General features: G+C 44.8%; 1 protein-coding gene across 7 annotated transcripts in view; it reads right to left on the bottom strand.

Annotated features, from left to right (window-relative positions):
• The window catches only part of KATNAL1 (katanin catalytic subunit A1 like 1), a 92,582-nt gene that overhangs the window by 53,949 nt on the left and 11,406 nt on the right, over positions 1–27,227 (bottom strand). The window contains exon 1 of one of the 7 annotated variants that reach the window (XM_061133627.1): positions 3,378–3,519. The exons of 2 other annotated variants lie outside the window; for them this stretch is intronic. The gene's annotated coding sequence lies outside the window, so the exon portion shown is untranslated. Of the gene's footprint in view, positions 1–2,810; positions 2,957–2,999; positions 3,098–3,237; positions 3,259–3,377; positions 3,520–27,227 lie in introns of those variants that run through there. 4 more of the 7 variants (XM_061133621.1, XM_061133626.1, XM_061133622.1 and 1 more) reach the window with 4 other exon arrangements.

The raw sequence follows: 27,227 nt of genomic DNA, 5'->3' as shown, positions 1-27,227 counted from the left end.
GGTGTTGGAGAAGACTCCTGAGAGTCCCTTGGACTGCAAGGAGCCCCAACCAGTCCATCCTAAAGGAGATCAGTCCTGGGTGTTCACTGGAAGGACTGACGTTGAAGCTGAAACTCCAATACTTTGGCCACCTGATGAAAAGAACTGACTCATTTGAAGAGACCCTGATGCTGGGAAAGATTGAAGGCAGGAGGAGAAGGGGACGACAGAGGATTAGATGGTTGGATGGCATCACCGACTCAATGGACATGAGTTTGAGTAAACTCCAGGAGTTGGTGATGGACAGGGAGGCCTGGTGTGCTGCAGTCCATGGGGTCACAAAGAGTCAGACACGACTGAGTGACTGGACTGAACTGAAAAACCAGCTTGTTCTCAGAACCCAAAATTGCTTCAGCGGTCACTATAATTTTTATATTAACTTTTAAGTTAATTCTTTTGTCTTCACAGTAATGGTTTTTAAGTAGGAAAGCAAATATTTTCAAACTAATTTTTAATGTGAGTGAAAGTTGCTCAGTCGTGTCCAACTCTTTGCAACCCCATGGACTATACAGTCCATAGAATTCTGCAGGCCAGAATACTGGACTGGGTAGCCATTCCCTTCCCCAGAGGATCTTCCAACCCCAGGTCTTCCGCACTGCAGCTGGATTCTTTACCAGCTGAGACACCAGGGAAGCCCAAGAATACTGAAGTGGGTAGCCTATCCCTTTTCCAGTGGATCTTCCCCACCCAGGAGTCAAACCAGGGTCTCTTGCATTGTGAGCAGATTCTTTACCAGCTGAGCTATCAGGGAATCTATCTAGTTCAGTTATAATATTTACATGTGAGGTTTAAGAAAAAAGTTCTACTTTAAACTATGTTTATCTTTCTAAAATACAAACCTGTTAAGGCCACTGCATGTGTGCTCAGTAGCTAAGTTATGTTATACTCTTTGCAACCCCATGGACTGTAGCCCGCCAGGCTCCTCTGTCCATGGGATTTCCCAAGCAAGAATACAGGAGTGGATTGCCATTTTCCTCCTTCAGGGCATCTTCCTGACCCAGGGATCGAACTTGAGTCTCCTGCATCGCAGGCGGGTTCTTAACCACTGAGCCACCTACGAAGCCCAGTAAGGCCACTACTCCACTGGAAATTCTTCAATGGTGACCCCATGTTGAAGAAAAATTCTAAATTCTTTATCATGGTACCAAGTACTCTGATATCTGGTCTCTCCACTACATTGCAAGGATTCTGGGTTTCAGTCATCAGAACAGTCAAGGATGCCCCAAACACAAAACACTCAAATCTCTCCTTTGCTTTTGTTATGCCATTTGCCTAGAAAGGCTTTCCTCAGCCTCACTCCAATAAAAGCTTAATAAACTTTCCTAGCACAAGTCAAATGTCACATCATTCTGGAGATTTCTCTTAATCTCCTTAGACAGAGTCACAATCCTCCCCAAGGGTACAAAGGATGCCATCAATGGTTGAGATCATTTAAATGAGTTAGACCCACTTGGGTTGAAATCCCAGGTTCACACCTTACTCAGCTATGACCTTATTCAGCTATGGGCAAGGTCTCTGAGGCTGTTTCCTCATCTCTAAATAACAGGAGCTACTTCATAGGATTGTTGTGAGGATAAAATAAGGGGCTGCATGCAAAATATGCCTCCCATAGAGTAAGTATTCAATACATGTTATTGTGATACAATATCACTATAACATATTCCCACTCTGGGCTCTTGCAACAACTTGCACCCGTCTCTCCACACTATTATGATGACATGACTGTGTGCCCATGCAGGACACAGATTACCTTCTATCAGCTCTTAATTCCCACCACCTGGCATATTGCCTTGTGCAATATCATATGTGATAATAGATCCTTAACAAATCCTGAATGAATGAATGACTCCTAAATGAATAAATATTTCAAATTCCTTATGTATAAGGCCTCGATTTTATCCTCAGTGGTCTTATTAAAGTTACTTTTTATCTCCTCCTACAAAACTGCTTCTTTAAATCAAGTTTACAGTGACCAAAGAGAAAATGAATCTTATAGTGAGAGAAAATTAATTTCATAGTGACCTTAAGCTGTCTTCTTGTTTAGAAACACACACACACAAAATAAGCCCATACTGCACCAATAATTTTCCAACACCAATAATTTTCTGGTATTGTAAAATACCAGATTTCTAGGATAGTTATCTATCTATTGAAAAATTTTAAAAGGGTGGATTAGGGAGGTTTTCTAAATCTTGTATCAGCTTCCTTACCTCCAGGGCCTGGGCAAACTTTAGGGACTAAAATGTATTGCAGAGCATTAAAAAAGAACAGGGGACTTTTCATTCTGAAAAATGGTCCTAAGAAATTTTGAAAAACATTGTAATAATAGAAGAAAATAATTATTACTACCCACTGCTAAAAATTTAGTTTAAAAACACAATCCTGTACTTAAAAAAAATTTTAGTAATTCAAAGTTGAAATAATCATAAAATGGCATAAAAATATGTGTACGTAGTGTTCAGGCTAGTAGGCGGACGTAAAGGAGTGCTCACTTTGTAATCTTGGCCCTCAATAAATAAAATGCAAAACGGAAAAAATATCAGATACTACTACACAACAGCACGGTACCTTTTATCTACTTCCACACTTAACCTTTAAACACTAATGCCCTTTGAATAATTATTAACCAATGGGTTTAATTAATGCAAACACCTCTGAACTACTTCAGAATAAATCTGATCAAGTACCTAGCAATAAAGGAGGAAATCAGGGAAAGGAGAAAAATCGGTTAAAATATAGTGTTTCGGTCGCCCATCAAAAGTGTGCCATACATACGGTTCTGCACCAAGAGGCAGCAACTAGGGAGGGTGAGAGGCGCCGAAGGCCCGAGGCCCCGCGGCCCCGGAGGCGACTCCTCCCCGACTCTACGCGGGGCGGTGGCCGGGCCGGGGTGGAGACAGCGCTGCAGCCGGGGCGGGACAAATGGCAGGGCGGAACGCCCGAGTCTCACCTCCACTTACCCTTTAGCTCTCAGAACCCCATTCAGCGACCACCCCAGAATCCCCTCACCAAAGAGAGAGAGACTCTCCCTGTCCCCCGACCGGCTCAAAGTTTATCAGTCTTTCCCAGCTGTCGGGGCCGCCGGGCTTTGTAGTTCGCCCGTCCGGGCCGAGCCACCAAGGCCGCAGGCCCGAGGCGCCGCTGAACTACAATCCCCATAATGCCCCGCGCGCCCACCGCTCGCGGCCTCTCTCTCACCCCCTCTCGCGCAGCACGCAGTCTCCCCCGCCGCGCATGGCCCCAGCGTCTCCGGCAGCGGGAGCTGGGGTGTGGCTGTCCACCCAAGCACCCCACCACCGGCTCTCTCGCTGGCCCCCGCCCCACCTCGGATTCATTACCTAGGTGGCGCAGGTCGGCCGACCGTTTTTGCCGCGGTCCAGGCGGGGTTGGGGTGGGACACAGGCCGCCGCCGCCGCCGCGGAGTCCGTTAGTTCCCTACGCGCGTCAAGAGGCGGCGGCGGCGGCCGCCGGTTGCCATGACAGCCGTGGGCCGCGCGGTGGGGCTGGGGGGTAGCGCGAGGGTTCGGAGTCGGCTCGGGGAGGAGCCTGGGCTGCGGCCGGGGCTGCGGGAACGGGGAGGCGCGAGGGTGCGCCGGGGAGCGGAGGGAGACGGCGACACTGAGGCGGGCGGCTGACGAGCTGAGCTCCGGGGCCGCCGACGAGTCCTGCGCTGCAGCGTCCAACCCCCGTGCCAGGACGCGAGTCCGCTCTCTCCTGAGAGAGAGATGCGACTGGCGTCAGAGGAAGGAGCGGCGCCGGCTCTGGAAAGGTCGCGGGTCCAGCCCCTCCCTCGCCGCCCATCCTGGCAGCCTCCTCTGGCCCGGCCGTCTGGCGTGTTTGGAACCTAAAAGCCACCTCATTGGGGCTTCTTCACCAGTAAAAACCAAATCTGCAGCCTTTCACACCTCCTTTCTTCCATTTTCTGAGTGGGATAAAACGAATCATTTACTAAAACGTAATGCACACGGCCTTTACAATTATTCAGAAGGCTTGAGAATGTGTTAAGTGGCGTTGATTTCAATTGACAGTTGGTCTCTAATAACCCTTGAATAATCGGTGTGGGGGAGAAGGAAATGACAACCCACTCCAGTGTTCTTGCCTGGAGATTCCCAGGGACAGAGGAGCCTGGTGGGCTGCCATCTGTGGGGTAGCACAGAGTCGGACACGACTGAGCGACTTAGCAGCAGTAACAGCAATCAGTGTGGACTGGTTGTGACCCACCTCAGAGATGCTGTGAGGTTAAGAGCAACAACTTCTAAAACACTGATAACCAGGGGCAGGTGAATCGTACTGATGCTCAACGTTTTCGTATGCAAAATGGAGGTAATAACTGCTTCACAGGACTTGTGAGAAATAAAAGCTTTGATACTAATGAGGCACCCTAAAATGCTGGCATTTAAACATAATTTTTAAATATTAGTTCTTTGATACGTGGTGATCAGAGCCAGAAGGGTGGGAGCCTGGAGGAGAGGGTGTAGTTTGCCTGAAGAGAGAATTTTTCTGTGATGGAAAAGTTCTGTATCTTGCTTAGGGTTTGGGTTAGGAGGCTTCTCTGGTAACTCAGCTGGTAAAGAATCCACCTGCAATGCAGGTGACCCTGGTTAGATTCCTGGGTCGGGAAGATACCCTGGAGAAAAGAAGGGTCACCCACTCCAGTATTCTGGCCTGGAGAATCCCCATGGACAGAGGAGCCTGGTGGGCTACAGTCCATGGGGTCCCTAAGAATCCCACACGACTGAGCAACTTTCACTTTAGGAGGGTATATGCATTTGTCAAAACCCATGAAATGCTACCTGTAGATCTGTATGTTTCACTGTAAGTAAATTTACCTCAAAAAGGAACATTAAAAATGTTAGCGATTGTTATTAGAGCTGTTGTTAAGTCTTTTTAAGTCGTGTCTGACTCTTTATGACCCCATGGACTACAGCACCCCAGCCTCCTCTGTCCACCATCTCCCAGAGTTTCCTCGAATTTATGTCCTTTGAGTTGGTGATGCCATCCAACCATCTCATCCTCTGTCGCCTTCTTCTCCTCTTGCCCTCAATCCCAGCATCAGGATATTTTCCAGTGGGTCAGCTCTTCCTATCAGGTGGCCAAAGTATTGGAGCTTCAGCGTCAGTCCTTCCAGTGAGCTGTAGATGTTAATAAAGACCATATACATATTCTAGCTCCAGTTTCCAGAAATGTAGATGAGGAAAATGAGGCCTACAGATTGAAGTAAATGGAGGAGGAAGTAGGTATTACTGGCCCTGTTGTTTTCTAGTAATAAATGTCTCTCCAGAAATCGTGATTAAAAATAGCAAGCTGCCATGTATGTCATCCAGTTTTCAGCTGGGGTCACCTTGTCCACAGGGGTTTTGTGGAAATTGACTCAAGTCCCTTTTCCAACTCCTGCGGAAGGCCAGGGTTCTCTCCAAGGTCACATGTTCCCTGGGGGCTTACAGTTTCAGGGTCAATTCTGGTTCCAAGCTCTAGTTTTCTCTGAACAGTTAGACTCCCTCACATCTCTCCTGCTGCCACACGATGTGGAAAGCAGACTCTTTGGTTGTTTGTATAGCAGAGTCTTCTGAAGGTCTGGAGCAACTGAAGTGTTTTAAATGAAGGATATACTCTCCTTACTTAGTACTCTTACTTATCTTTGTCTCCGAGTCTATACTTAGAGCCACCGTCCATTCCTAAACTGTTTATCAAAGTATGTTCCTATACCAAGAAAGTACATTGCCAAGAGAAACTGTAGTGCCAGCTATTAAAATAATAGTCTTCACCCCAGAATATATCTGCATATTCTATTTGATTCAGCCCACAGTATAGTTACTCAGTAAGTATTAAGCAGCTTATGCACATGATGTGTTTAGGCTACCGACAGAGTGGTAGCCTGTAAAACTATTTAGTATAAAACTAGTTTTATGAAAACTATTTAGTATAAGTGAGAAAGGGGTTGCCAGTAGCTTAATCTGATGTCTAGGAGGGAAAAAAGAAACCAAAGTCTATAAGATCACAGCTTCTGTTGTGCAGAAGAAATGACAGTATTCAAACGAGAAAATCCAGAACAAAACCTGATTGTGTAACGAGCACAGAAGCAACACCCAGACCTGTCACCTCTAGCAATTTGGTCACAACTGTGCATATACAATAAGGCTATAAATAGACTCTCCTTTTCTCCTGGGGAAGCTGATACTGCTCGGCTCCCAGCTGAACACATGTTTAGTTGGGGTGACAGGTTCACCTAATCCATCGATCCCTCATCTGATTTCCCTCGTTCGCAGTTACTCGCAATTGCAAGGCAGCTGGCTGGGGTCTCAGTGCAGCCCACAACCATGAACAGGCCTCCGAACACAAGGTCCCATGTGTAACTCCTCCTTGTTTTCTTGAGTCAGGATCCCAGAGCCTCTGCTCAGAAGGACAGGCCCCTTGAGGAGAGTGGATGACAGCAGCAAAAGGGAACAGCTGCTTTGCAGGAAGCTGAAGGAGGGCAGTTACACACGAGAAGACCACGAGCCACTGAAGCACAGCCTTAAAAAAACCTAACTTGCTCTGGACGGCTGGGAAACCATGGGGACTGGGTGTTTTCTCTCAGTACTTTCTACCAGTTCAAGTGATAGTTAAACACACCAAGCAAATTCAAATGATTGATCCACTGAGATAGACAATATGGTCAAGAGCCATTACCCTCATCAAAGAGACTTCATGAGAATTCCCTGGCGGTCCAGTGGTTAGGGCTTGGTGATTTCACTGTGGGGCCTGGGGTTCAGTCCATGGTCTGGGAACTAAGATCTCACAAGCTGTGCAGCAGACCCCCCCCAAAAAAAGAGAGAAACGACATGCTTCTAACACGAACCAGAGTTTTCCCTCAGTCCTCAGTTCCTTGGGCTCAGCAGCCTTTGACTTTGCAGACCTCCCTCCTACATGCTCCTTGACCTTGGTTCTCTGCAAAGCATTGTCACTGAGTTCCTAACTATGTCTTCTACCTGCTTCTTAAACGTGGGCACAGTTTCCAACGTTCAGTTCACAGACCCTCTCCACGTGCAAGGCTTCATCTTGGCCCTGGCCAGCACGCAGGTTTCCCTCGCTGGTTCTGACTCCCAGGTTTCAGCACCACACCAGACATGCAGGGACTCGTCCTGTTGCTCCTGGTGTTCTCTTCACCTGGGATGCTCCCTTCCTTCCCTAAACTCTGCCTGTTCCATCAAAAATAACTCAGGCCTTGACAAGAAACCTTCCCAGATCATTCCCCCTCACAATCCTATACTACCCAGTATTACTCCCCTATGTCATCCACTTGACATCTAACCAGGCTGCCTAGTGGCTGATCAAGTATTGATTACTCATTGGCTTTTGTCTTTTCTCCTTATTAAATTTCAAGCTCCTCTGATGTGCATTTCTAGATATTCCCCCAAAACACCTTTATAATATCTTTTGCGTTAAAAGGACAGAATGTTTTTGACTGGTGGGTCTTTAGCTTTTCTTCTTAGTGAAACCTCCTCTCTGATGGCCCAACTCCTCAGCACCTCACCTTAAAGTTGCTGGCCCTTCACTGTTCTGATCTCCAGTCCCCAAGGCAATTATGATGTATGGGTTACTCCAGTGTTCCTTTTTAGTTTTTTAGGCCCTCCAACTTCTGTTCAACCAGTTCCCTATGTTAAATTCTCTCTGTTAAAATACTTAGTTTCTTTTTTTCCTGACTGGTGGACCCTGACCAACACAGATGGTAAAGTAACAGGTATTTCCTACTGTGAATGTCAGTGAGAAAGGGTCAAGAACACTGCCTTAGAGGAGTAGGGTTCTTAAATAAACATGTAGCTGCCCTGCGTGCCAAGGGGCCACTCCTGACAGGTAGAGGCGCTCTGTGTTTCAGGTCTGTGAAGAGCAAGGACCCAGCTCCCCAACAGCAGTGGTCACTGTGGGGCCCCTGGCCTCACCTGGCCCTGAGTCTCACTGCCCACGAGCCTGCAGTGTTCTCCCAGAGCTTGGTCCGAACCCCAAGCTTCATCTGGAATGTCACCTCCCTTTAGAATGTGGAAACTCAGCCTTTTCACTTGTTAATCTTCCTATTTCTCCTTGGCAAGTTGGGAGGAGGTGAAAAGTTAATGATGAGAAAAGCCAGGAAGTGGTACCTGAGTCCTCTAAAGTGAACTGGAATTTGACTAAGTGGAGGGAAAGGATTAAAAAGATTTTCAGGGTGGCAATTTTGTCTCTCTGATGTTGCCTTTTCTTGAAGGTAATGGGAGGAGATAATAACCCAGAGAAGAAAGTGAGGCACCTTGTACCTCAGTTTCTGCCTTATCCAGGCACCATGAGGCTTTGCTCTGTTTTGTTCACATACTTCTGCGTCAGTGCTTTCGTTAGAAGTGAGACTTTTTTGAAAGCCCAGAACCATTTTAGGCCAGCCTCACTTATTCCTAATGAAAAGAACTGCTCCCCACTTTAGGGATTCAAAAAGATTTCTTCTGAATGCCAAAATAAACACAAAACCTCTTGGCAGCAGCCTATGGAAATTCTCCTTGCTTGTGAGTCTGTATTTCTTTATGTTAATTTACAAATATGAACAGAAAACCCAGAATTCGGGGTTGTTAAGTGGATTTGTAACACTCTGGAGGGTTGCCGGTAGGGAACTCAATGAATGAACACAGTCCCCTGTGACAACTGAGCCCTGGCATTTCATTGAGCTCCACAGGAAGTCGTCGTGAATACGCTGCAAGATGCTAATACGTTAGCAGCAACGCTTCCTCCCCCCTCTCTGCTGGAGGACCTTATGTTTAGTAGAGGGATCCATAACCGAATAGGCTGTACTGGAAAATGCTGGCAAGAGTTACTTGGTTTGTGACAAGCAGGATATCTTCTAGCGAACTGAAAAGCACGTCACCTTCTGATTGAGTCACCGAAGCATGTTACGGTGTAGGTGGTGTGTCACAGAGGAAAAGCAGCCTGTGATCAGGTTTTCTATTCTGAGCAGCCAGTGCTCTGCCAAGCAACCCCAAGCGGGAAACGTTTCAAGTCTGAATGAGAAACGGAGCAGTACAGCTGGGACCCCCGTTTCCCGTTCCCATTGTACGAAGCTACAAGCCACTCTAGAGGGACCCTCCTGTCCCTAGAATCCTTTCCCTGCCCGCCCCCCCCCGCACCGCCCCTGATTTTTCTGTGTCCTGTTCTACTTTGACTTTAGAATGCAGAGTGATGGGGTTGGGGGAGGGGAGAGCAAATTCCATTTCCTTTTTGGCTCTTGTTTCTCTGCTACATTTTAGGTCGTCTCTGTGATTTATGTGCATAAGTGATACATCATAAATATTGGCTGCATGAATCACTCCGAAATGGCTCACTACTCAAGCAGACTGTTCATCATCCGATCTCTCCTTGGTATTCTCTACTTTATTCACCAGGCTGCCTCCTTCCTGTCTCAAACCTCACCTCAAATTTCCAGAAAATCCTCACAGACAGCTGTAATAAAGAATTCTAGAAGCCCTTATTCAACCTCATCTCTGTCCCTTTCCCCCCAGCTCACCGGTTACTTGTTCTCACTGTCTGAAAGTGAAATTACAATGACATGAAGTAAAACGGCAATTACAATGGGGTCCCCAACCTGTGGGGTCTAATGCCTGATGATCTGAGGGGGAGTTGATGTAATAACAATAGAAATAAAGTGCACAATAAATGTAATGCACTTGAATGACCCCAAAGCCATCCCCTGCCTCCTGGTCCATGGAAATACTGTGTTCCACGAAACCGGTTTCTGGTGCCAGAAGGGTTGAGGATGTCTGGATTACCTAAGTTTCGTAAAGTGTCTTCCAACTTGATCTGTGCCAAGCTGATAAGCATTTCAGCTGTGCTTTGTTTAACATGTAAAACATTCATGAAAATTATAAAGTTGCATAACAACACCTGTACCCGCCACATCCTGATTTTGATTATTTTTTCAGATGCATGTTTTTTCCTACTACTATATATACCTCTATTATGGGCATTCTATAATATTGTTTTACATGTTTTCAAGCTTTATATAAATGTCACATACTATGCTTTCTCAAGATTGCTTTTTTCTGTTCACCATTGTATTTCTGAGGTTTATACATGTTTATAAATGTAATGTTGCATGCATGCTAAGTCACTCCAGTCGTGTCCAACACTTTGTGACCCTATGGACTATAGACTGCCAGGCTCCTCTGTCCATGGGATTCTCCAGGCAAGAATGCTGGAGTGGATTGCCATGACCTCCTCCAGGGGATTTTCCCGACCCAGGAATCAAACCCACATCTCTTATGTCTCCTGCATTGGCAGGTGGATTCTTAACCACTAACACCACCTGGGAAGCCCAAATGTAAAGTTAGCTCATTTTAATTACTGTAACGATATAATACAGTTCTTCCATTTCCTATCGATGGATGTTTATATTGATGTCTTAGTGCATTCAGGCTAGTAACAAAAAACCATAGACTGGGTGGCTTATCAACAACAGAAATGTGTTTCTCACAGTTCTGCAAACTAGGAGCAGCAGATTTGGTGTGAGATTTCTCGTCATGGACAACTGTCTTCTTGCTGTGTCCTGATGTGGCAGAAAGGGAGAGGGAGCTCTCTGGGGTCTTTTTCAAAAAGAGCACTAATCCCATTCACGAAGGGTCCACCCTAATGACCTAATTGCCTCCGAAGGCCCCACCTCTAAACACATACCACTACATCAGGGGTTAGGATTATAACACATGACCTGGGGAGGTGGGACAGAAATATTCATGTCATTGTATAATAACTTCACTTTCAGATAGTGAGAACAGGTAACTGGTAAGCTAGGGGGAAAGGGACAGAGATGAGGGTGAATAAGGGCTTTTAGAAATCTTTATTACAGCTATAATAAAGCCTGTAGCAGTCCATGTGGACCCTCCAGAATTCATGTCCTACTCATATGTCAACTCAAAAGTCCAAAGTCTCCTCCAAATATCATGTAAATCAGATATAAGTGAGACTCAGAGTAAGATTCATCCTGAGGCACATTCCCCAGCTGTGTGTCTGTGAAACCAAACCTGCCATGTGCTTCCAAAATACAAAATGGTAGGAGGGGCACAGGACACACACTCCCAGTTCAAGAGGAGAGACAGGAAAGAAGGAAGGAGTGACAGTCCCACCCCTGTGGCTCCACAGGTGGTTGGTCCCATCCTTTGAAACCTAGGTGGAGGCAGCCATACACCCAGGGTGGGTGCACTCCCTGGGCACAGCATGGATGCTGCCAAAGTCTGCTGCACCTGCCCGCACCTGGGGCAGCTGAGGAGCACCATGCCCGAGTGCAGGTTGCAGACACGTGATGCCAGGCGGTGCTGGTGGGTCCCCCTGAGCTCCAGTAGGTGCCAGCAGCCCCTGCTGCTCTCTCCCACCCTAAAGGCAGGCCTGTGATGGAAGCAGCACCCCTGATGACCTCTGAATCAGTTTGGAGGGAAATGAGAGTTAGTCTCCCATCGTCTTGGAGAAGAGCTCCTGGTTTCCATGGAGATGGCGGGATAAATCTCTTTATCGAAGGCTCGCCTGGACCTATCCTTGGTGTCCTCTCCTACACGGCACTTCTCATTTGTTCTGACACGGACACTGTTGTTGTTCAGTCGCTCAGTTGTGTCTGACTCTTTGCAACTCCATGGATAGCAACACAGCAGGCTTGCCTGTCCTTCACTGTCTCCCGGAGTTTGCTCAAACTCACGTCCATTGAGTCGGTAATGCCATCTAACCATCTCATCCTCTGTCGCCTTCTTCTCCTTCTGCCTTCAATCTTTCCCAGCATCAGGATCTTTTCCAATGAGTCAGCACTTCGCATCAGGTGGCCAAAGTATTGGAGCTTCAGCTTCAGCATCAGTCCTCCCGATGAATATTCAGGGTTGATTTCCTTTAAGATTGACTGGTTAGATCTCCTTGCGGTCCAAGATCTCTCAAGAGTCTTCTCCAGCACCACTGAGATTTTCCCAAATCTTTAATTTCTATTTCTTTTTTCATTAACAATTTCATCTGAGTCATTTCTCTTTCTTTTCACATTTTGTCCTGAAGAGTCAGAATCAGGCTACTCTTGCAACTCTTTGCTTAGAAACTGCTTCAGCTAAATATCTCATTTCATTCCTTACAAGTTCTAACTTCCACAAAACACAACAACGTGAACACCATTCAATTCTTTCCCACTTTACGAGGACAGCCTTTCCTCCACTGTCCAATAAAATGTTCCTCGTTTCCAGTTAAGACTTCATCAGAATGGCTTTTTCCATCCTGATTTCTGCCAACATTCTGTTCAGAAGTACTTAAGAAGATTGAGGCTTCCTCTGTGTCTTAGATCCTCTGGAGGAGGACATGGCAACCTACTCCAGTATTCTTGCCTGAAGAAGCCAATGGACAGAGGAGCCGGGTGGACTGTAGTCCTTGGGATCGCGAGAGTCCGACACAACTGAGGTGACTTAGCAGCAGCAGTGGCTACATCTCATCAGAATCACTCCTAATGAACTTGAATAGAATTTGTATACTACTATTGTGTGAAAATTGTATAAATCTTAATTACGTTGAATTGATTCATGGTGCTTTTTAGGTCTGCTATATCCTTCTACTTTTCTAAATAGTCATTCTATTAATTTTTGAGAGTTTGGTATTGAAACTTCAACTAAAAGTCTTAATTTTAGATAAATTATTATATATATTACTTAAGATAATTGTAATATATAGGGGAAGTATATGTAACTTTGTTCTGTATTTTCCAAGTCTCCTGTAAATGTGTTATCATACTTTCATAATTTAAAAAAATAAAAAAGAAATAGAAAAAATCACCCAAATGGTCTGTTCATAGCAATGATGGCTTTTTCTAGCAGGTACCTCAAAACTCTTCCAGCCTCTACTCATCATCCAGTTCCAAAGCCACTTCTGCATTTTTGAGTATTTATCATAGCATCATCCCACTCCTGGGTTTTCACTAATACTACAGATTGTGCAATGAATATTCTTGGATCTTACGATGTGCATACGTATTAAAGTTTTTAAGGTTTATATCCAGAAGTAGAATGGACAGTAACAGAGAATGTCAGGTAGCAAAGGATGCTGGGCAGCAGAACTGCGGTTGTTGTTCAGTGGCTCAGTTGTGTCCGACTCTTTGCAACCCCATGGACTGCAGCACGCCAGGCTTCCCTTCCCTCCAACTCCTGGAGCTTGCTCACACTCACGTCCATTGAATGTGATCCAACCATCTCATCCTCTGTCGTCCCCTTCTCCTGTCTTCAATCTTCAAATATGATGGGTAGCAAATGACACTGGGTAGCAAGAAAGATGGGGAGCGAAGCACATTCCTCTTCAATTTTGCATTCATGTTCTGTTCCCCACGAAACAATCAGTTCCTTAGAAATGGAAACTGTGTCTTTATGGCTCTTTACCTCCAGCTGTATCCACCCTGTCCCACTTGTACAGTGCGTAACATCAAGTCAAAATTAATAAATGTTTCTTATATGAATATAATATGTGAATGAATGTCAGAGACAAAAAAGTTCCTGCCAACATTTCTTGAAAATCTATTGAATATAGAGTATTATACTGGAGAGAATTATGGAAAAAATAGTGGAAGTTGACAGTGATAAATTTTTAAAAATAGGTGTAAAATGACCTGCATTTATAAATAAGAAGTGTCCTTATGTACAATTAAGTGCCATCAGGAGTCTCACTGACAGCATGCTGAATGATGAAAGTGGGATTGAAGGAACACATTCCTTTCAGCCCTTCGCTTAACCAATTCCCTATTTTTATCTCTTATGAAAGAAACCTCAGACATCTCTCTCCTAACCCAGATCACTGCAGATGGTGATTGCAGCCATGAAATTAAAAGACACTTACTCCTTGGAAGGAAAGTTATGACCAACCTAGACAGCATATTAAAAAGCAAAGACATTACTTTGCCAACAAAGGTCCGTCTAGTCAAGGCTATGGTTTTTCCAGTAGTCATGTATGGATGTGAGAGTTGGATATAAAGAAAGCTGAGCACAGGAGAATTGATCCTTTTGAACTGTGGTGTTGGAGAAGACTTTCAAGAGTCCCTTGGACTGCAAGGAGATCCAACCAGTCCATCCTAAAGGAAATCAGTCCTGGATGTTCATTGGCAGGACTGATGTTGAAGCTGAAACGCCAATATTTTGGCCACCTGTTGTGAAGAGTTGACTCATTTGAAAAGACCCTGATGTTGGGCAAGATTGAAAGCAGGAAGAGAAGGGGACGACAGAGGATGAGATGGTTAGATGGCATCACCAACTCAATGGACATGAGTTTGGGTAAACTCCAGGAGTTGGTGATGGACAGGGAGGCCTGGCGTGCTGCAGTTCATGGGGTTGCAAAGAGTCAGACACGACTGAGCGACTGAACTGAACTGAACTGAACCCAGATCTACTCCCCAACAGCAAAGCCCAGTGCGTGGCAAACAACAGAGCTCCACAAGTTCCCACATGACTGACTCAGGGCCCTCCATACAGGCCTAGGAACCGTAGTGAGATACCAGCTCACACCTGTCCGAATGGCCATCATCAAAGCCACTGGAGTGGAGGCAGACAAAGGGGAACCCTGATGCACCGCTGGTGCGAATGCAAACTTGTGCAGCCACTATGGAGACCAGTATGGAGATTCCTCCAAAAATTAAGAATAGAACCACCATATGATCCAGCTATTCCACTTCTGGGTATTTATCCAAAGAATATGAAAACACTAATCAGAAAACATATATGCACCCTCTGTGTTCATTGCAGTATCATTTACAATAGCCAAAATACGAAAACAACCTAAGTGTCATCAATGGGTGAATGAATAAATATACACTACATATACACATGTATACGTGTACATATATACATATACACTATATGTATATGTGTGTGTGTGTGTATATATATATATGCACTATATGGTGGCACTAGTGGTAAAGAACCTGCCTGCCAATGCAGGAGACATAAGAGATGTAGGTTCAATCCTTGGGTTGGAAGATCCCCTAGAGAAGGGCATGGCAACCCACTCCTGTATTCTTGCCTGGAGAATCCCATGGACAGAGGCGCCAGGTGGGCTGCAGTCCATAGGGTTGCAGAATCAGACACGACCAAAGCAACTTAGTACACACACGTATATAATGGAATATATAATGGCATATAATGGAATATTACTTTGCAGTAAATAGGAATGAAATCTTTCTGTTCATGACAACATGGGATGAATCTTGAGGATATTGTGTCAAGTGATGGCAGACAGAGAAAATTCGACTACCATATAATTTCAAAAAAAAAAATAAAAGGCCCAGGGAGCCCAAGTACTTCACTTGTTATGAAATGTTACATATATGACATGTTACAGATTTTAAGGTGGCTTAGGACACATGCAGCAACTGCTTCAAAAACCATTAAGAGCCAGAAAATTCAGAAATGCAGCAGGAAGGGAAGTGTGAATCCAAAATGGACTCAGTGCCTCACTCAGACGGTCCTTTTACCCTGGGAAGGCCAGTTTGTTCTGGTCAATTCTGCAACCGCGGCTGGTAAATCAATGAACAAACCAGACCAAAAACATACACAGACTACCAAGTAACAACTTAAATTTTGCAGTTCATGTTAAGTCCCAAGAGTGGGAAAAGAGTGCTGTAAATCATCTGACATCTCTCAAACCACTGCCTCTTCCCTGTAGAATAACAGCAGCAGTTTATATTTGTGCTGCGGTTTATAGTCTACGAGAAACCTTGTTCCACGTGAGCCCTGTAAGGTAGGTCCACATAGTATCTGAATCTTACAGATGAGCAGAGAGGTCACACAACCATGCATGGTCACACAGTGAATGAACAGCTGGAACTATATGGGTTGTTGTTGTTTAGTTGCAAAGTCGTGTCTGACTCATTGCGACCCCATGAACTGTAGCCCTTCAGGCTCCTCTGTCCGTTGGATTTCCCAGGCAAAAACACTGGAGTAGATTGCCATTTTCTTCTCCAGGGGATCTTCCCCACCCAGAGATCAAAGCTGAGTCTCCTGTATTGGCAAGCAAGTTCTTTACCACTGAGCCACCAGGAAGCCCAGGACTATGTTCATAATCGTACCACTGTTACAACAGAAGAGCAATCAAAAACCTGGATTCCAACCCCAGCGCTCCTAGCTACTTAGCTGTGTGATCCTGGACACATCACCCAGCCCTTCTGAGCTTCCTTTCCTCATCTATAAAAAAAATGTGCATAATAATACTTTCTCCATCTGCCTCACAGAGTCCTTATGAGGACAAAGCTGGTGGTATGTTGAACATGCTTTATAACTGAGAGGGTTATTACACAGATGTCAGGTTTTAGCAATCTTTTCTAACAAAATAATGAGAGTCATACTTGTTATCATCTTTCTACTTTGACAGGGTCTTTCATTGCAGCCTTTTGATGATTTTGCAGCATATTGTTCCTATATAACACCCCTGTTGCTACCATTTCTACAGGTATACCAGCAGCTGACCAATGAGGGAGGGGCAGGCTTCTTTCTTCTGGAATGAATTTAGAGCAGTGATTAGCATCACCCGCGGAACTTTAAATACACAGGTGTCTAGGACCCTCTCTGTGGCCAGTTAAAATCTTTAACTGGGGGTGGGAAGGAACTGGGCATCAGTAGTTTTTAAAGTTCCCCAAGAGGTTCTGATTTGCAGCTAAAGTTGGTAGCCGCTGCTGTAGAGACTAGTGTGTGTGCATGCTCATTTGCTCAGTCGTGTCCAACTGTCTGCAACCCCATGAACTATAGCCCATTAGGCTCCTCTGCCCATGAGATTCTCCAAGCAAGAATACTGGAGCGGGTTGCCATTTCCTCCTCCAGGGGATCTTCCCAACCCAGGGATCAAAGCAGCATCTCCTGCACTGGCAGGCAGATTCTTTACCACTAAGCCACCTGGGAAGCCTGTAAAGACTCCAAGTCTGTCTGTTTGTTCCGGGGGTTGAAGTACATAAGCTGAGGATGTCTGAAGTTACCTGGGAAAGTGATTCAGGAATTGGGCCTTGGACCACAAAGATCCTAAAGTCCTGCCATCACATCGGTAGCCCGGCTCCTTTCTGGACCGGCACGGTGGGCGGAGAGTATGGGCAATGTGTGCGGTGGGAAAGACGCTGAGCAGAGAAGCTTGAGCAATGCAGAGTCCATGTCCTCATCCTCATCTCAGTCTCTCTACTAAGATCTGCTTCTCAGAAACATGCCCCCATGTCTTCCCTATGTCTAGGGATTGGAAAATTGAATACATTTGTTAATAATAATAATAATAATAAAAAGAAATCTCAGGAGATAAGCAAGTATTCTACAAGTGTCCAATCCTGTCATTTTTCCCACTGATCAGAAAGAAATAATCATTTAATGTTAACTTCTCGCTCTCAATTCCAATGATCTTGCAAATTAGTACATTCTATCTGTTTTGTTTTAGAGTTAACCAAATAAGCATAAAATTACTTTACAAATGGGCTTCCTGGGTGGTGCTAGTGATAAAGAACACACCTGCCAATTCAGGAGACATAAGAAACGCGGGTCTGATCCCTGGGTAGGGAAGATCCCCTGGAGGAGGGCATGGCAACTCACTCCAGTATTCTTGCCTGGAGAATCCCATGGACAGAGGAGCCTGGCGGGTACAGTCCATGGGGTCGAAAAGAGTTGGACATAACTGAAGCGACTTAGCACACATTAACATGAACATACTTTACAAATGGGATATTTTCATAGCTATTAAAAGCATTTCCTTTTCAGTAGAAACATAGGTTTGACTGTTTGGCTCAAGTTTCTTAAAGAAATTTCCATTATTGGAAGAAAATAGCCAGCAAATAAAGCCACCATATTACTTTAATCAGACCTTTGCCTTTGTGATACAGTAACACTTCTTCAACTATTCACTTCTAAATTCTCTTCTCATACCAGAAGTGGAGAAACAAAACAAATACAAGGATTTGATTTTTCAGGATCCCCTATTAGATGTGGGTAACAGATTTTTAGTAATGAACATCCCTCCCCTTAAAGTGGTCCCATTAGAAAAGATCTTGAGATGAGTTACACTGTCTCATTTGATCGCTCCTCTTACAAGACTGGAAATGGTTTGGTGGGAGTAAACTCATGTTACAAGACCTGGAGATTTAAATACTGAAGAGGTTTATGTCTCATCTGAGAAGAGTTTATGGTCCAAAGCAATGGCCTGGAGACAAGTACCGGAGCCTCTGGGACCCCACAAAGGGGGTAATTAGGCAGCATTTTATTATGATGCAGGGAGGGTGTGAAAGCTGGAGCAGGGCTTAGAACCAAATTGGCTTCCTGGAGAGCCAATGGAGGAAATCTGGCAACCTAAAAATATTTAAAGAGCTAGCACGCCCAAGGGAGAATTTCCAGCTATTGAAGTGGAAAAGATTAAGCATTTGCTGTGTTCAAAAAGGAGATTTTTAATGAAAAACTCAGCAAAGTGCAGACTTTTGTAGGACATCTTTAAAATAATAATAATTAAGATAATACCTATCATATATAGCATAATCAAATTACAGAGACTTTATATTTTCTCTACGATGACATTAAAAAGGAGCTAAAAATAGACTGAGCTATAACGAACCACTCTTTCCCCAGAGTTCATTAGAATCCAACACCTTCATTATACAGGACCTGCGTTCCATCTCACCATCTCCAAGGCGTAAATCTTGACATGGACTTCAAGATCTTTTCCTCTGGCCTCTAATTATAATTCTGCTTCTTATTCCTCAATCCTGTCTGCATTTCATATGCTCCTTATATGAATGAGATGCAGTGTGTCCTGCAGTTAAACTTTCAGGCACCAGGCCCACGTGCGTGGCCCAAGTTCTCTGACCTTGGCAATGACTTCCCCGCTTTGTACCTTGGCTGTAAAATGGGAGTGATAGCCTCAGTGGGTTGTCAGGAGAATTAAAGCAGTTGTGTTGCAGTCCATGGGGTTGCAAAGAGACGGACATGACTGAGCGACTGAACTGACTGACATGGAAAAGTACTTGAAAAAATTGTGACACACAGCACTCAATAAATATTTGCTATTGTTATCACTACATTTTGCATTTCTGTGGTGCCTACAAAAATACTTAAGATATGCTTAAAATTTTTTTAAAAGATGCTTGGTTTAACAAAGGATTCTCTACAGATTCTTGGATTTGCTTGTGTTCAAAGTCTCAACACACCACTGAATTGCACATTTAAAGTATTTTTTTTTACCTATAATTCTAAAGCCCCAAAAGTATTCTATAATGTGGCCTCTAATCTCAACCAGCTTATACTGGTTTTTTAAGAGATAGAACATAAGTTCATGAAACGCTCATTAAGAAGCAAAAGCAGTTCACGATTGTGTATAAAGTAAGTAGTTCAGACTGTAACAGCTACAAACATTTGGAAGAGAAGGAATTCAGAGAGACTGGAGCCTTCATTGTGTGCATAAAGTTGACAGAGAACAGCATGTAGAGCATAGAACACAGAGAAGGAGGGTGAAGGGATGTTCCAGCAGGAGAGACGCCATGAAGATGAGAGCATTCCACTCACCTGGAATGTGGGAACTGTGTTTGGAATTTGGTGAGATGGGCCAACAAAGTCATTCCAGGTTCAGGCCGCATGGTCGAAGGCTTCAAACACCAGACTAAAGAGTATGATTGCACTCTAAGAGTTCTAGAAATTGTGTTAGTAGAGATGTGGCATAAACATAATTATATGCAAGAAAGGTGATGTGGGGGAGTCCAGAAACATGGTGCTGAGGTGATGAGGTCCTGGGCCAAGGTAGGGACACTGGGAACAGAAAGCAAGTGACAGCCATGAAAGGCATGGCAAAGACGTGTCCCCTCTCTCCGCTCTCGCTGTCCAAGTGTTCCCTAGACCGTGTCATCTGAGCCAACTAGGTGCATTCCCAAAGTCTCCCGGGTGTCTGGGATCTGATGCCTCTCCCCCTTCTCAGGTACCTCAGAACAGAGCCCCACGTGCCCCTAGGAAGCGACTCCAACATCCTGGTAGACCCTCTTGTCCTGATTCCCTCTTGCCCCTCTGTCATTCATGTGTCACATAGATCCCAGACAGAATTCATATTCATAAATTCACACTCATAAAGCATGTTTGTCTTGCTCCCTCTCCAGGTCACATAATATTTCCCAATTGTGTTGGATTAAAAAAATTTTCTTTAATTGTGTCGGTGAATAATCTGGGTCGGGAAGATCCCCTGGAGAAGGAATTGGCAACCCATTCCAGTGTTCTTGCCTGAAAAATCCCGTGGACAGAGGAGCCTGGCAGGCTACAGTCCGTGGGTTCGCAAAGAGTCAGACAGGAATGAGCAACTGCACCACCACCACCACCACCACCACACTAAGTAGTTTAAAAGGTTAATACTTTAAATGGATACAGTTTATTGTACCTACATTATTCCTCAATAATGTAGGTTATTTTTAAAAAGGTTTGATAATAGAAGATACAGAGAGGTGAAAATTAAAGCTTGTAGATCAAGTATTAAGAAAAAAAAAAAGCTTAGCCTTAGTCCCAAGGCATTAGAGCTCATAGCTGAGAAGTTTGCGTCGTTTGTTTCATGTATGATAATATATCTCATATTGTATCACGGGATCATTTTTTTTTTTAATCCAAGATTAACAAAATGGAACAATCAACTTTTATTCCCATGAGTATCAGGACCCGGGGCTTCAGTCACCTGTGCTTATTGAACACTGCACTGGAGTACACGCTGTCATGCCTCGGATAGTAGTTTAAAGTGATGATGAGTCTAGATAGCCTCTTAAAATGCCTTTCAACTCAGCAAGCCATGTTCATATTAGTGTTTTCTGTGCTGAATTTGATGATGGAGATAGTAGCCTGCAGAGCAGTGCTACTCAGACAGTGGTCTCTGGATAAGCAGCGTCAGCATCCCTGGGGGCTTGTGTTGGAAACAATTGAAAACTCAGATGCTCAAGCCCCAGCGAACACCTTTCCAATCAGTGGCTGTGCTGTGCTTAGCCACTCAGTCATGTCTGACTCTTTGCGACCCCATGGACTGCAGCCCGCCAGGCTCCTATGTCCATGGGGATTCTCCAGCCAAGAATATGGGACTGGGTAGCCTTTCCCTTCTCCAGCAGATCGTCCCAACCCAGGGATCGAACCCGGGTCTCCCACATTGCAGGCGGATTCTTTACTGGCTGAGCCACCAGGGAAGCCCCCCCAATCAGAAGAGGGGGGCTCCAAATCCAGTGAAGCTGTGTGTGTGTGTGTGTGTGTGTGTGTGATGGTCCATCCAACAGGCAGGAAGCAGAAACATTATGAAGAGCCATGTGTCCAAAAATAATATAAATTTAGTTATATAAAACATAGATATATGCTATAGGTAAGAGTTTTGTAGTTATATATCTGTATAGAAATGGAATCGTCCTCTATTTTAAAAATTCTAAGAATTTTTTTCGATGTGGATCTTTTTTAGAGTCTTTATTAAATTTGTTACAATATTACTTTTGTTTTATGTTTTGGGTTTGGGGCCTGGAGGCAAGTGGGATCTTAACTCCCCGACCAGGGATCAAACCTGCCATCCCAGCATTGGAGAAGTTTTAACCACTGGATTGCCAGGGAAGTCTCTAAATTTTAGAACTATTTCCAGTCAAATTTTTAATAGCACTTATATATCTTAAGTGCTATCTTCTGACAGTTTCCAGGAGTGGAAGGGGAGGAGGGAAAGAAAGGGGATACCTAGTTTATTTCATATATTGTTCCAAGCTCTGAGAAACAAACTCTTACTCTTTCACTAACACTGCGATCGCTTGGGGGAGTGAGAGTACCCTTTAGCTTAAACATGGTTCTGGGACTTCCCTGGTGGTCTGGAGGCTGAGACTCCACGATTCCAAGGCAGGGGGCCAAGTTTTGACCCCTGGTCAGGGCGCTAGATCCCACATGTCGCACCTAAAGCTCCTGAGTGCTGCAACAAAGACCTGGTGCAGCCAAATACATTTTAAAGATTTTTCTTTTTTTTTAAGTGTGGCTTCAATCGATGTTACTATCAGCTGGCATTCTTATCTAAATGTGTAAAAGCATACATCTTCCTGAAAGGCTCAGCCCCTGGAATCTAATCACAGAATAGTCTCTCATGTCCCACCCAATGCTTTGGTGTCTGTCCTTGTCCTGTACTCTGCCTCACAAGCAGCCCAGGTGCCACCAAAACCCACAGCCGCCTCTCACAGTCTGCATCCCATTCATACGAACCCTCCAAGGTGCCCTGCCGGGTCACAGCTTACTGCCTTTGCTTCTATCCTTTCTTCTGCCTGAAATTCCCGCCTGCCACTTGTCTACCAGACAGACCCTGCTGATCCATTAAGCCTGAACTCAGATACTCTGTCCTCTGGAAGCTCTTCCAGAATCGCCCAAGCAGTCTGAGGGGCCTCTTCTCCTGGACCCCTCACACAGTGACACAGGCACACACAGAAGTCCACTACAGCCATTGTATCTTCTGTCATTGCATGTATGCATGCTAAGTCTCTTCAGTCATGTCCAACTTTGTGCAACCCTGTGGACTGTAGCCCACCAGGTTCCTCTATCCATGGGATTCTCCAGGCAAAAATACTGGAGTGGGTTGCCATGCACTCCTCCAGGGGATCTTCCCAACGCAAAGAATGAACTCACGTCTCTTACGTTTCCAGCATTGGCAGGCGGGTTCTTTACCTCTAGTGCTACCTGGTAAGCCCCCTCATTGCATATCTTTATACTCAAATTCATCTCTCCGTTGGACTAAGTCCTTTGAGGATGGAAGGATGTCTCTCTTTTGCATTCTCAGCAGTGGACTTATTGCCCAGTAATAAAGCATTGTTGAATGAATAGATTCAATGAATGAATGAATGAATGAATGCTATCTAAACAAAGCCCTTTAGGAGCAAAGGAATGGGAGCTTTAACCTCCGACAGATCACACAGAAGAGATAACACTTGACCTGAGTATGGAAGGATAAAATTGATTTTACTGGAAGAAAACAGAAGAGAAGAATTGCAAACAGAAGAACAGGAAGAACAAAGTCAGGAGATGGGACAATGGTGGGCCTCCTCCAAGAGCAACCAGCATTCCCGGTCCAGTAGAAGACAACACGAGAGAGGAAGTTGTGCAGACTCAAGGGCCAGAATAACGTGCTCAGGGCTTCAGGCCTTGCTCTGGTCGTGATGGAGACCCATGAAGGGATTCCGAATAGGGCAGGGATGTGATCAGATTGAACTGGAGATTGTTTTGGAGGAAAATGCTAGAGTCCAGACAGCTGTAATAAGTGACACTCTGATGGAGCCAAGAGACAGTGCAGCAAGGAAAACAAGGAATTTGAGAAGCTCTTTTAGAAACAAAGCTTCCCTGTGGCTCATGTGGTAAAGAATCTGCCTGCACTGTAGGAGACCTGGGTTCGATCCCTGGGTCGGGAAGATCCCATGGAGATGGGAATGGAACCCACTCCAGTATGTCTCATCTTCACAAGGAGATTAAAAAAACTCAGAGAGAACAAGGATCTTAGCATGTTCTCTGTGTGCCCCTTGTTCAGAGGCACTTCGCTAACATTTGTTGAGAGAATTATATGCATTAATAATTAATATAACTAATTAATATAATATAATTAATAATAATTAATAATTGATGTCTATAATTCTCTCAATGAATATATATAAAAGGAAAATAGTGCTATATTCATAGTAATGTCTCTTCTTCAGAGAGAAACTGAGTTTTCCTTGGATTCTCAGCATGTTTTTCAAGCACAAAGGAATTTACGACTGCGTCAATCATATTCTTCAATTGTGCACCCACCAGGTGGCCCCCGCCCTTACTGCACCAACAGAAATCTTCTCTATGATTGTGTGTGGGTGGGCCAGGCAGGGGGTGGGGGTGAGACAGGTAACTGGTGTTGTTTCCACTTTTTTTGAAGGGAGGGCTATGATAGTTTCATTTCTCTGAAAAAATGAATCCAAAACAATGAAACAGGCTGAATGTTTTCCTCCAGTGGAAGAAAAAAAAGCAAACCCAACTACAGGTAAATTGAAATCTTCAAATAGACTCATAATGCATTGCTGAAACAGTCTTGAGATAATGGCTTTAGTTAGACTGGGGCCACAAATCTTTACATTTCTTTATCCGCCTGGCAGGACTAATGAGATTTTATGGCGGGCAAGCTGTTTATCCCTTGGGTGACATTGGCGAGAACAGCTATATCTTTATCCATCAAGAGTTTTCTGCACTGCCGCTTCCTTCCCCACAAAAGCCTGCCCCAGCCCGGATCACGACACTTACAACATGTAAGATCCTCCTTTTGTCACAGAAACACTCTACTCATTCTCTTCTGCTGCCCGGGTCTAATCATTCCTTCCTACCGTCACATCACTCCATAAAAGGAGCTGGCTGAAGAAATGGGTAAATGCAGAAGAGAAGAAAGGACAGTTTCGAAAGGGTCCTGGCAAGAGAAGGGCCTTCCCTGGTGGTCCAGTGGTTAAGATTCCACATTCCCAAAGCAGTGGGCACAGGTTCAATCCCTGGTCAGGGAACTAAGACCCCAAACATAGCTGATGGCCTGGCCTAAGACATAAAATAAAGATTAAAGTTTCGGGGACTTCCCTGGTGGTCCAGGTTGAGAATCTTGCCTTGAAATGTCGGGGACACGGGTTTGATCCTTGGGAACTAAGATCCCACGTGCCATGGAGCAACTACACCTGTGGGCTCTAGAGCCCGTGTGCACCACAAAAGATACTTCATGACACAGCTAAAGCCCAGTGCACTAAATAAATAAACAAATATTATTAAAAAAAAAAAAAGATTAAAGTTTCACATACACAAAACCAACAAAAACAAACAAATGGAAAGGAGATGCTGGGATAAGATGCTGGGCTGACATTTCCCCACATGGAATATCACAGGCGCTCCACAGGCCATTAGGAGGAGAGCCACCCCCAAGCAGCTGTCCAAAGTACCATCACACCAAACAGGATGGGCAGACTCTGCTCCCATCAGCGGTGTCTGGGGACAAGAGGAGGGTGACCGCCACTCTGGTCTGGGACGAGGGCTGGGCTTCTCTTTGGAGGTTTCACGATGCCCACAATAGGCTGTGGTGTCTTTTATCTGTACTTCAGAAGTATTCACACCCACACAGATGTACAGACTCACATACTCGACAACTGTCATCACAAACTCCTATGATAATACATCCGCTCTCCCTTTGTAACTAAGAAAGGGTCCCCAGTTTTCAGACCAAAGAGCTTTGGAGAAATGGCTCAGCAAAGTCAATGAGCAGCTTCTAGATCTGGGTAAGATGAGATCTCCGTTTCTCTATCCTGGCTCACCCAGTGAGTTCCCAGACAGAATGAGGGGGGCAGTGATCTGAGAACCAATCTGAGAACCAAGCAGAAAACACCAATCCGTAGCAGCATCAGCTGACTTCAGATCCACCATTCCCCTCCCACACCCTGGTATTCCCTGGAATAGATGCAAGGAAGCCTGAAGCCCAGAAGTGGATGTCAGTGTGGACCGAGGACACGCCAGCAGAAATCTTCAAGTTCAGCCTCCTGGTGTCAGTGGTATAGGTTCACAACCTCCGGAGCTTCCTTCGTGAAATATGAAACTGGTGCCCATACAAGGCAGGTAGGGAGACATGGAGGTAAGAAGTAAGACCCCACAGGTTGGCAGGAGGCAGGTTTCATGAACAAGGGAACTTACATAAGGCGTTCATCTCGAGCAGCTGCAAGACAAACAGACACTGCATCCACCCCCCAGAACCTTGAAAGATTATGCAGAGCCCTTGACTGGGTCCAGTCACATACACCATCTGGATGGCCTCAACAACACCCCCTCCCAAGGCTGAGTTCTGGGAACAGCTCCCACTGCGGGAATCATGGGCAGAATGTACATTCATGAGAGGGGAGGGGGGTGAGGAGACTCTGCCTCCCCAGATCCAGGTCATGGGTCACCTGGAGGTCACATGTTCTCCATCACCTCCTCTGACAAGCATGGAAAATGCTGGGGACGGGGACTCTTCCTCTCCAGGCTCCAAGAACATGCTTTTTCTTCTCTGTGTCCCCCATCCTCTTGGCCGTTTGTTGTTGTTGTTCAGTTGCTCAGTTGTGTCCAACTCTTTAAGACCCCGTGGACTACAGTACGCCCGGCTTCCCTGTCCTTCACTATCTCCCAGAGTTTGCTCAGACTCACGTCCATTGAGTCGGCGATGCCATCCAACTATCTCATCCTCTGCCTCCCTCTTCTCCTTTTGCCCTCAATCTTTCCCAGCATCAGGGTCTTTTCTGATGAACCGGCCCTCGACAGAGGCAAAGTCACAGGAACTGCACAAAAGAATATCGAAAAGAAAACCCCAGGTTTCTGCATGGACGGCCAAAAATGGGAAACCCCAGGAAACTGGAAAATACCAGGGAGATTGTACAGAGAAAAGGGACTGGGGAAACAAACTCATGATGTTATCATCTAATTTCTGGGCTCACCGCCAAGCCAGGCATGCTTGGATTCTGTTACAAACAGAGCTGCAAAGACAGAGAACTGAACTAACAGGCTCCTTGCCCTTTAGGTCTCAGCCTGACCATGAGATGGTGGGCATTCAGGAGAAATGTGAATAGCACTGCAAAGACTTTGAAAGTGGAACTGACATTGGAGCCACAACCCACAGAAGTCAGTTCAGAACTTGCATCCTGAGCCCAACTGTGTCGATGGTCTGCCTAAAAAAATCAACATTCTCTACCAGATTTCAACAAGACCCAGTAACTCCTAACGTAATATTCAGAATGTCTGTGATATGATCCAAAAATATCTGGCATATGAACCAGCTAAAGCTCAGCTCACACGGGAAAATACAATCAACGAATGGCAGTGCTGGGATGATACAGATGTGAACGTTATTTGACAAAGACTTTAAAGCAACAATTATAAAAATGATCCAAGAAGTAAAAACACACACTCTGAAACACTTCAGCCAAAAAATAAAAAACACAAGGCAAACCAAATAGATATTTTAAAAATGAAAATAGATTCACAAAAACGTAAAATTCACTAAATGGGTTTAAAAACAGAATATAAATAACATGAAAAAGTTGATCAACTCAAAGTAGAAAGTATCCAGTCTTAACAAGAAACAATGAATATGGGGGGATGTGTGTGTGCATATAACTGAATCACTTTACTGTACGCCTGAAACTAACCCAACATTGTAAATCAACTATATTTCAATAAAAAAAAATTTGAAAGACAGGAAAAACCAAA

The sequence above is a fragment of the Dama dama genome, chromosome 30 (genome assembly GCF_033118175.1).
Source record: "Dama dama isolate Ldn47 chromosome 30, ASM3311817v1, whole genome shotgun sequence".
In the NCBI taxonomy this organism is placed as follows: domain Eukaryota; kingdom Metazoa; phylum Chordata; class Mammalia; order Artiodactyla; family Cervidae; genus Dama; species Dama dama.
Note: the sequence above shows the minus strand (reverse complement) of the source record. Positions and strands in the feature narration are given on the sequence as shown.